Below are 10,573 nucleotides of genomic sequence, written 5' to 3' on the forward strand. Positions count from 1 at the left end.
AACTAAACAAAGTAACTGTAAACTTGAACCATTAAAATAGATTTATATAACACAGATGTCTAACGATATAATCGATAAAACAAAACTTACAACACACTGTTCGTTTATTTTTCATCAATATTTTGTAATTAAGTGCTCGGTTTTCATTGCGACTGTACACCAATCGAATGCCTGACGACTGCAATCCTTGGGTTAATAATAGTTTACTCGATAGTGCCTCAAAAACAGTAGTTGGCAAATGTGAAAAAAAATTAATATTGCATCAATTTTGTAAAAATAAACCATTTTTAAAAAATTATACGCAAAAAATGTTAGTTTTAATCTAGAAACTAATTAATTATTTTATCACAGTTAAAGAAGTTGGAAATAACAAATTATGTGGTTTAAAAAAAGTTCAAGCTCAAAACAATTAAAAATTGTGCTTAATATAAAAACAAACACTTTTTAAAGTATGTTTCACCAATAATATGTGATGAGACTTTTAGTTGTACACCTTAAAAGAGCATCATTTTATCATTAAAAAATACAAAGTGAAAAAAAACGAGCCGTTTGGTCAATTAAAATTACTAATCCAATATTTAAAATAAGCAAATTAAAAAATTATATTTGTTTATTGTGAATAAATTGTATGTAACTTGATAACTTTTTCTAACTATTTATAAAGAATAAAACACAATTTTTTACAGTACTTAATTTATCATATTGAAGCCATCACTAAACTTGTAATTTGATAAGATTGATAAATATGTTCATGTCATTTTTAAAACGTAATTCACTTAAACAAAATAATTAATACTGAATAAGTGAATAATAATTTCAAGTGAATAATGAGATTTAAATATTAGTAGAAAAGTAGGAAAATGTTTTGGTCAAACAATTTTCATTATTGACATTTAAATAATCGAGTGACCTTTTTTTTGCTGTCGTACAAAACACAAATAGAAACATGCGAGATACGCGTTCAGCTTTTATAAAACATTTTATTAACCTTTCTTCAATAATTCAACAATTTGAAATAAAAATGTTTTGCCAGTGTAACACGTTAATATTGTCATCTTGTTTTTTGCTATTAAGTTGGCCCGATTCGTTTGTTTAAAAATTGTTTAATATTTTGTATTTTCAGACCGCGCACACTATACTGTGGATCAAGTTGAAAACATAGTTATTAAAAAACTATTTTCGATTTAAGGGTTGGATTACATTTTTTACTGTTTTTAAATTAGTGCATGTCACATACGATTAATGTAGTTTTGTTTGATTAGCTAATTATTTTGATCTTGTATTTCGTTAGTGCACTGTTTAATATATGTATAAGTACTACAGAATTATAAAAAAAATTTTAAAAAAAATTAAGACATTATTTTATTTTTGACATGGTCCATGGATGAAAACAGTACTGATGTCATTGTGGATAATGGAGGAATAATGGACGAACTATGGAGGAGTATTAAGGAATTATAGAGTAATATGAAGGAGGAGTATGCAGGTGAATTAATAGAGATAGGGGATTAGAGATAAGATATTAGAGATACTAGATTGCATATCTAAGTATTTATGTGTCTGCATGAAGTATGGATACTCTTAACTCTGAATTTACTCAGTTTGTTTATGAAACTGACTTATTATTGTATATTATGTTGTTTTTTTCCCATAGGTCGGTAATATCCTCTTATAGGTAAAAAAAATATTTGGCTCGACAATTAAACAGTACTAAAGAGAGAAATAAGTAGGGTTACATTATTAATAATTACATGATTTTAAACGATAAATAGGTCCGGAAAGCCGAGGGCTCATAAAACGTTGGAAACAGAAAGTTGGTTAGGATAAACTATTATACAAAATTATCTTTTTTTTTGGATAAAAAAATTAATTTTACTCTGTTGGTCCATCGTGGAACGTGAGATTTTAAATAATTGGAAATTGTCGCGGCTTTGTGCTTCTGTTCACCTAAAAAATAAAATTAACGTAAACTAATTATGTCATAAATTTAGTAGGTATAAATAATAAAGCTAATAACTAGGTATCAAATGATTTACAAACAGTTGAGATTAAATCAACAAAAAACAAATTAAATAATATTAAACACACCTTTGACAAATTCTGCTAAAAAAACAATCCTCACGTCGAAACGATTTCACCGAAAAATGTGATGTCTTCGTAAGATTGGAATTACAGTCTAAAGTAGTCCTGCCACGAATAAAAATTAAAAACACAATTTTTTATATCAAAATGTTTTACATTTTATTGTCATGTATTATTTTTTTCCTTAAATGTTCTCAACAATATGAATGTTAACATAGTAAGACAAAAGTAATTTTTGTCAACTGAAATCATTAAGCAAAATGAATACAACTCATTTTTTTACATTTTATTATTGTTAATCACTTTTTAAATAGGTATGTTTAGATATATGTATAATTGAATATTTTTAAATACTGAATAATTACATGCTTTTTTTTTTAATGATTCAATTGTTATTATTTTATTTGAAATCAGTTTCACAATATTAGTTTGTTTTTATATGACCGATAAAATTCACTTGAGCCAAAAAAATAATGATTTCTAAGTGAAAACCGTGATAAACATATAAGTAAATGAAAAATAAAATATTAAAATCATAAAATATTAAAATACCTTTTAGTGTCTTGGTGTCAGTGTACGTTGTGTTGCCAATAGTCTATTATTCTAAGGGGCAGTCCATACACCCCAATACACCGACGATAAATATTTTACAAAATCATATTAATTAAATTATAAACAAATTATCGTCAAAACACTATTTTAGTATAGTAAGTTGGCATCGAGGGTTTGCGGCCGCCACGAGCCCTGGAACCTGGGCACATTTCACGGCAATAATCGTCCATTTTTATTCTGATTCTCAGCTGGCTTCTCACTACGTTAATTCTAGAACACAAATCACATTTTCAAAAATTAGTATAAGAGCTTATAGTTAATTTATCAAAATGACTTAAGCCTGAGTTTAAACATATACAAATTAAACACGAGTGTAAGCAAAGCTTTATTACAGAAACCCAGAAGTTTTACCTCTGAATCACATCGATTGAAGCATGTTTACACTTATTACGGTATAAGTGTAGTATAAGAACTCATAGTTAATTTATCAAAATGAATAATCTACGCTTATTCTGTAATGGGGAACAACAATTAAAATTGTAGAAATTTTAATTAGTTACAGCTAGTAGAAAATAACCCATAATCTTAATGGCCATACCTAATCACTGTTTTACTCCACCTAAAAATAAAGATGTATTTCAATTTTGCTATAATCATCTATTCCCTGCAAAACCACGCAAGTCAAATATGTTTAATCTCAATTTATTGAATCATAGTCAAAGTTAGACTATTTTAAACTAAGGCTTATGAATACCAGGAATCCTAAAAATAAGTTAGTAAATAGGTGTAAGTGGGAATTAAGTTAAATTTCTGGAGTATTGAAGTTTTTTGTGGTTAGTGTAAAATTTCATGACTTGTGTTGAAATGACCAATTCAATTAGAACTCTCAATTAACAAAATTATTACTTATACTAGAGCTTCGCTCTAGTTGGGGGCTCCGCCCCCAGGCCCCCGAGTCGGGCGGGTAGGTCACAGATTCCCGGTACTGTACCCGGCTACGCCGGGCACGCTCACGTCCCCTCGCTGCAAAGTATTTTTGGGGAGTTCACAGATTCCGAGGGGGGTGCCCGGCTGCGCCGGCCACGGTATGTGGAAGTCAGTGCACAGCGGTTCCTAGGGGGGTGCCCGGATGCGCCGGCCACGGTGTCGAGCCATCGCGATACGTCTTAAAGGAATGACGTTATAATTCATGGTACCTATAGGCTGTATCTAGTAATCAGAATTCATACCTAGTTATGGACAAATATTTTGCAAGCTAAGTACTGATTAAGTGTAGAGTAAGTCTAGCTATGTATCTGTAATTTTTTTAAATTTTAAATTGAAAAGAATAGTCTAGAAGTTAGACGGTTAATAAATATCAAGTGTCCGGTGTTGCTTACTTGGGTTGATCCTAGGTTTGTAGGCTACAGTCTATGAAGAGGTAACAGGTTTAAAATTAAGTTTAAATTAAAATTTTAAAAAGTTAAAGTGACTTGATAAGAAGCTGGCCATTGGGAAAAAGTGTATAATGGAAATTGTCTTTGGTAAAAGTTTTTAAATTATAGACCACGTCATCAATAAAGGCCGGTGTCATCCCGCTTAACTTTATGAGTTGAAAACAGATAAAAATGTCTAGAGGACAGTCAGCTAAATGTCTGTTAAGGTTTGCCTTTGTGAAACAAAATTTGTTTAAACGTAGTATGTTATATGTCTGTACACAGCGGTTCCGGGGGGGTGCCCGGCTACGCCGGCCACGGTGTCGAGTCAGCTCACTACGTTTTACAGTATACCGTTATAATTCATAGTACCTTTATCCAGTAATCATAGTTCATACTTAGTTTCGAAAAAGTGTTTTGCAAGCTAGGTACCGGTTAACTGTAGTGCAAGTCTAGCTATCTGTCAGATCAGAAATGTCCTACTACTAAAGCGAGTGTGCTACTTGCTTAAAGTACAATTATTTTTTTTTTTAATTTGAATTGTTTGAGGTGTTGTTTACTTCACGGGCTTGGTAATAGCTATGGTTAAAAATAGATAGAAATGTTTAGAGGTCAGTCGGCTATGTGTCTGATATGGTGTTCCTATGTGCAACAAAACTTTTTCAAACGTATACGTTATATGTCTAGATATTGGTTGAATTAAAATCCTTATTTGTTCAGAAATCACCGTCTATGCCATTATTCGGTAATGACGTACTGTACGTTTAGAATGTAACCAACAGCATAATGCATTAAATATGTATATTAAAGGTCTGGTGGTTTAACAGAAGTTCATAAGTGTTTAAGAATTCAAGAGTAAATCACAAAAATGAAATGTCTAGTTTATATTAAAACTTAAAAGGGAAAGAAGTGAAGAGTGATATATACATTATTATTGATCGGCTATTTGGCAGAGCTTATAAAAATGTCCAAAGAGAGGTTAAATGAACTGTCTCGATGCAAATCTTTTAGTTTTTGGATCTGGACCTTTAATGCTAAAGGTACTTTGATACTTAAGGTCTGACGTTTGTTGGTTATTAGAAGTTTAAAAGTGTGGAAGAATGATATGTTCGTGTGACGGTTACTTGGGAACTCAAGAGTACAAAACATGAATGAAATGTCTGAAATAATTTGTAGCAAATATTTTTGATTATTCGAGTGTCCGGCGGTGATTATAAAAACGGTCAGAGTACAAAATAATAATAATAATAATAATATTCAGTGCATAAAATACCTAAATTATTTGATACTTATCCAGACATATTTTATACAAAATAGATAAATTGATATATACATTAATACTTTTTTAAGTAAACCATGAAAGGTATAAATCCATATGTTGATATATTTTTAGATGGCTAACCAACAATTCATCCTACTAAATGATAATAATCAAAAATTTTTAAATAATTTTATTTTTCATTATGTAGTATCAATTTAAAAAAATATAGCAAAATCTATAGATTTACAATACTATTTTAGGGTGGAGCGAATACTTATATTATACTTCTATAAATAATAAAATAGTAAATTAAATGTCGATTTTCAATATAAATTTTAACCCTTTGAAGCACAGCATTTTTATCTCCGATTTTCTCTGAACATGATTATGAAGGTGGTAATAAATATATACCACTGTGCGAGAGTAGGCTATTTTTTGAAAAAGTGGTATATTACTTATACCACCATGCTTCAAAATGTTAAAATGCAATAAAATGATTTGAAATTAATATTTTATTTTTATGTTTTAATAATGCCCTATGTCTGAAATCACACCACCAAAAAACCAAAATATCAATATTAATAAGTATCTAATTTAGTTCAAGCTATATCAACAGCAGCTCAAAAAAAATATATATATACATACATATAATATAAAAAATTAACATTAAATAGTTAGTAAAAATAAATGTTCAGACAATTTTTTTTGATTTTTGATTACTACTCATAAAAACGGTCTAAGAACACAAAATGTTGAACGCTAAAATAATCTAAAGACAACTGTTTTAAGAATTTAAAAAGATGATATAGGGACTTCTGCTGATGCTTTTAAAAAACATACCTATAATTTTTTATTATAAGACTGTGTAAAAATGCATTTATTCGTTGGTTGAATAAGTATTATAAAGCCAGGGAGTAAAAACTGGAATGATTACAATAGCATAAGATGTTGCTATGTATAATGCTATGTATGTTGTTATGTATAATGTGATTAAAATAAATTAGATCATATAATATAGTTCTTTCTTATTAGAGCGGAATGAACACATAGATATTTTATGTCAATAATGTATATAAATTTAAGCACACAAAAGTAGCCCCAGGTGTAAAAAACTAAAAATCGATTGTTTTTAGATCCGAACAATTTTTATTCAGTGCATCGAATATACTATTATTATTATTTAAAAAAATATTTTTCATTTTATATATTTATTATTATTTTAACAACAGTAAACTTTTTTTAAATTAATCCATGTATTATGTTATTTTTAGATAGGTATATACATGTTTTTCTACTAAATAATTTACAATAATACTTCCTAAAAAAAAAATTATCTGGAAAGTGAAATCAGATACATGATTTAAAAAAGTAAAGTTATATGTTTGTCAATTTCAAAGAATACAAACTATATTTTCAACTTTAATGACAATTATTAGATTTTTTAGCTTGAATTGTTGATTTCCACATAGCTTACCTACGATGTCTGAATTTTCCAAAGTTAAAATATTAAAACCACAAATTAAGTCAAAAAACAATTTTAAAAACCCTAAACGGTTAGTGATAGTACTCGATAGTGATCATACATATTTATATAGGTAAATCATCCTACTAAATGAAATAATTAAAACGTATTCAAATAATGCCAATTTAACGTGAAATAATATATCATTAAAAAAAAATATATAAAAAAACTAAAATAATTTGTATTCTATGTAGTGATCATAATTGTACAGCTTTAACAAAAAAATGTGAAATAATTAATGTTTTAATTATTTGTACATCAGTATCGTATGTGTGTGCACGTTTAGAAACTAAAGCGTTAAGAGAAGTCGGTTAAGACACTGTAAAATTAAACAAAACTGTCAATTTAAATTAGGGTTGAGTATAGAGATTAGATAGGCACTAATTATTAAAAAATACTTCATAAATAACAAAAAATCAACTTCTACGGTGTAAGTTCTCTGATGGCCGCAGGCAAATTAATCGGTGACGGCAAAGGATAATAGTCTGTAACCGATGGTAACAATAATAACTACTTATTGTACTAATTAAAGACAGAGTAGATAGAAGTAGCAATCAATCTTCTAAACGGACACGCGTCGGTTATGATTTCACTATAGTATTGGCCTTAAACAAATAATTTACATATTTATAAAATAAGTCAGTAAGTTATTTAATTAAAAATAAATAGTAGATGTATATGTCAACAAATTTTTCAACAAAAAATATGAAATGTATCGTTATCAGCACGCACAGCGGTTTGAAAAAGATAAGAATTTTGTACATCTAATTAATTTGATAATTTGGTTTAAGCAAAATGTAATATACTACTATACTATATATTATTATATATATTCTAAATCTAAAAAACGTACCGATATCCAACGACGCATATTAATAGGTAATGTTTGCACACCGGGAAACACGTCGATTTCTCTTGAACGAAAACCGTGAGCGAATTACGGACAAATATGTAATTAATAATAACTATTATACGTTTAATATATAATTGTATATATATAATATAACAAACTACAAAGACAAAAATTCACCAAAAAAAACAAAACGCCGTTCGCCGTTTTTAATTTTTATTACTATATATATGATAACGTTTGACACACCGGGAAACACTAATGAATAAAAAACCACGTATGACAATGAACAACAGTGTAATTAATAATAATAATAATAATTTTACGTTTAATTTAATTTAAAGAAAGTACAATCTCGGCAAAAAAAACAACACACGCCGTCACCGTTATTATTTGATACGATAACGTTGTGACATGATAAAAACGCGCGCCAACGCCACGCGCTGCCTAAGCCGCCTCAGATGCTTGTGTAATGAGCGAGATGTATTATATGAATCCCATGGAAGAGACGATTAGGCGACTGGCGGGACGTCGGCTATTTGAATTGACATTTTATATATTAGATGGTGTATTAAAACTTATCAATTTTCATTTTGACTATTTTTCCAAGTTCAGCAAGTCCATTTACAGATTTAGAGAAATCTATGGCCCAAAATAACAGTAAGCTAGTTTTATCATCCCTATAGTCGTAGATAGCGCTTCTCACTTTGTAAGTCTAAATGTTAATATCAGTACTTACACAGCTACTTCAAGATAATCAGATTTATAGAGCAAACGGCACAGCGCTGATCTGGAAAGTGGAAAATACTTTTCGCTGATATGTAAACGCACAACGAATAATAATTAAAAACTTTAAAAGAAAACCTAAGTGTCACCAGTGTGCTATAAATCCTTTTGATTATCTAATATGTCATATCTAAACGATTTATAGCAACCGCCATACTAGTAGGATTTTTAAAGAAATCACACATTAATAGAACATATGAGGCACGTGTACAATGTTTATAAAATTATTTACATCATTACATATTCTTAAAGAATCATTAAAGCCATTTTGGTTGTTTTAATATCTTAAGCACGCTTGGACACTGCAGCAAAAATTATTACAAAATTATTCTTTACCATTTTTTGTGAAAAATCACTAAAATAATAAGTTTTTACAATGATATAAGTTACACATATCGTTTTGACATTTGTTACATGGTAAAAAACTTAAAATTTTATACAGATTAATAAATACAATTTTCAATAGCTAGATCAGGTTCTGACGTAGAATTTTCACTACCAATGTAGGTTGTGCTATAAATCCTTTTGATTATCTAATATGTCATATCTAAACGACTTATAGCACACGCCATACCAGTAGGATTTTAAAAGAAATCACACATTAATAGAACATATGAGGCACGTGTACAATGTTTATATAATAATTTACATCATTACACATTCTTAAAGAATCATTAAAGCCATTTTGGTTGTTTCAATATCTTAAGCACGCTTTGACACTGCAGCAAAAATAATTACAAAATTATTCTATACCATTTTTTGTGTAAAGTCACTAAAATAATAAGTTTATACAATAATATAAGTTACACATATTGTTTTCACATTTGTTACTTGGTAAAAACCTAAAATATTGCTATAAATCATTTGGAATATCTAATATATCATATCTAAACGATTTAAAGCAAATGCCATACTAGTAGGATTTTTAAAGAAATCACACATTAATAGAACATATGAGGCACGTGTACAATGTTTATAAAATTATTTACATCATTACACATTCTTAAAGAATCATTAAAGCCATTTTGGTTGTTTCAATATCTTAAGCACGCTTGGACACTGCAGCAAAAATTATTACAAAATTATTCTTTACCATTTTTTGTGAAAAATCACTAAAATAATAAGTTTATACAATAATATAAGTTACACATATTGTTTTTACATTTGTTACTTGGTAAAAACCTAAAATATTGCTATAAATCATTTGGAATATCTAATATATCATATCTAAACGATTTAAAGCAAATGCCATACTAGTAGGATTTTTGAAGAAATCACACAACGAGCCATTTTTGTTATTTTAATTGCTTAAGCACGACTTGACTCCGAGGCAGAATGTTCTCTACCAATACAGTGTTTGTGAATAATCGTTCTGAATATCATAAAATATCATATCTAAACGTTTTTCACAAACACGGTACTAATAGGAATTGTTTAGTAAATTTTCTTCGCTGTGGATATGTTTTTCTTGTAGACATCTACTGAAGACATCTTCTTCAATTGCTCACGCACAATTTTTAGGTTCTAAGTAGAATGTTCTCTACCAATACACTCTATGTGACAAAGGTTTTGGATTTTCTTAATATATCACATCTAAAAGTTTTGTCACAGAGAGTATACGAATAGGATTTTTTTAGTCGATTTTCGCTGTGGACATTTCCTCAGTTTGACAGTATCCTGTACACAGTAATAATACGTTAATGCGAATATTTAGCACTTGCATGTAGCCAGTTCAACTCAATTCCTAACCTTTCTTTTACATATTAGTAAGGTTTTTCTTGTAGACATCCACTATAGCTATTTCTAAATTTTTAGTAACCTGGATAAAGAATTAATATATTATGGAACACACGGGGCAAGTTATAATATTTCTGAAACAAATCAAAAGAATCATTATTTCCAATATAGTTATTTCTTCAATTGGTCAAGCACAATTGGCCTTTGAAGTCTCTAAAATTACAAGTTTTTACAATCATATTAGTTACACATATTGTTTTGACATTTGTTACTTGTTAAAAAACTTGAAATATTATATAGATTAATAAATACAATTTTCAATAGCTAGATCAGGTTCTGACGTAAAATTTTCACTATTAATGTTGCAT

Source organism: Adelges cooleyi, unplaced genomic scaffold (genome assembly GCF_023614345.1).
Source record: "Adelges cooleyi isolate 19-005CV unplaced genomic scaffold, UGA_ACOO_1.1 ACOO_flye_CR_arks_rails_tigmint_CR_PRNA_448, whole genome shotgun sequence".
NCBI classification, from domain to species: Eukaryota; Metazoa; Arthropoda; class Insecta; order Hemiptera; family Adelgidae; genus Adelges; species Adelges cooleyi.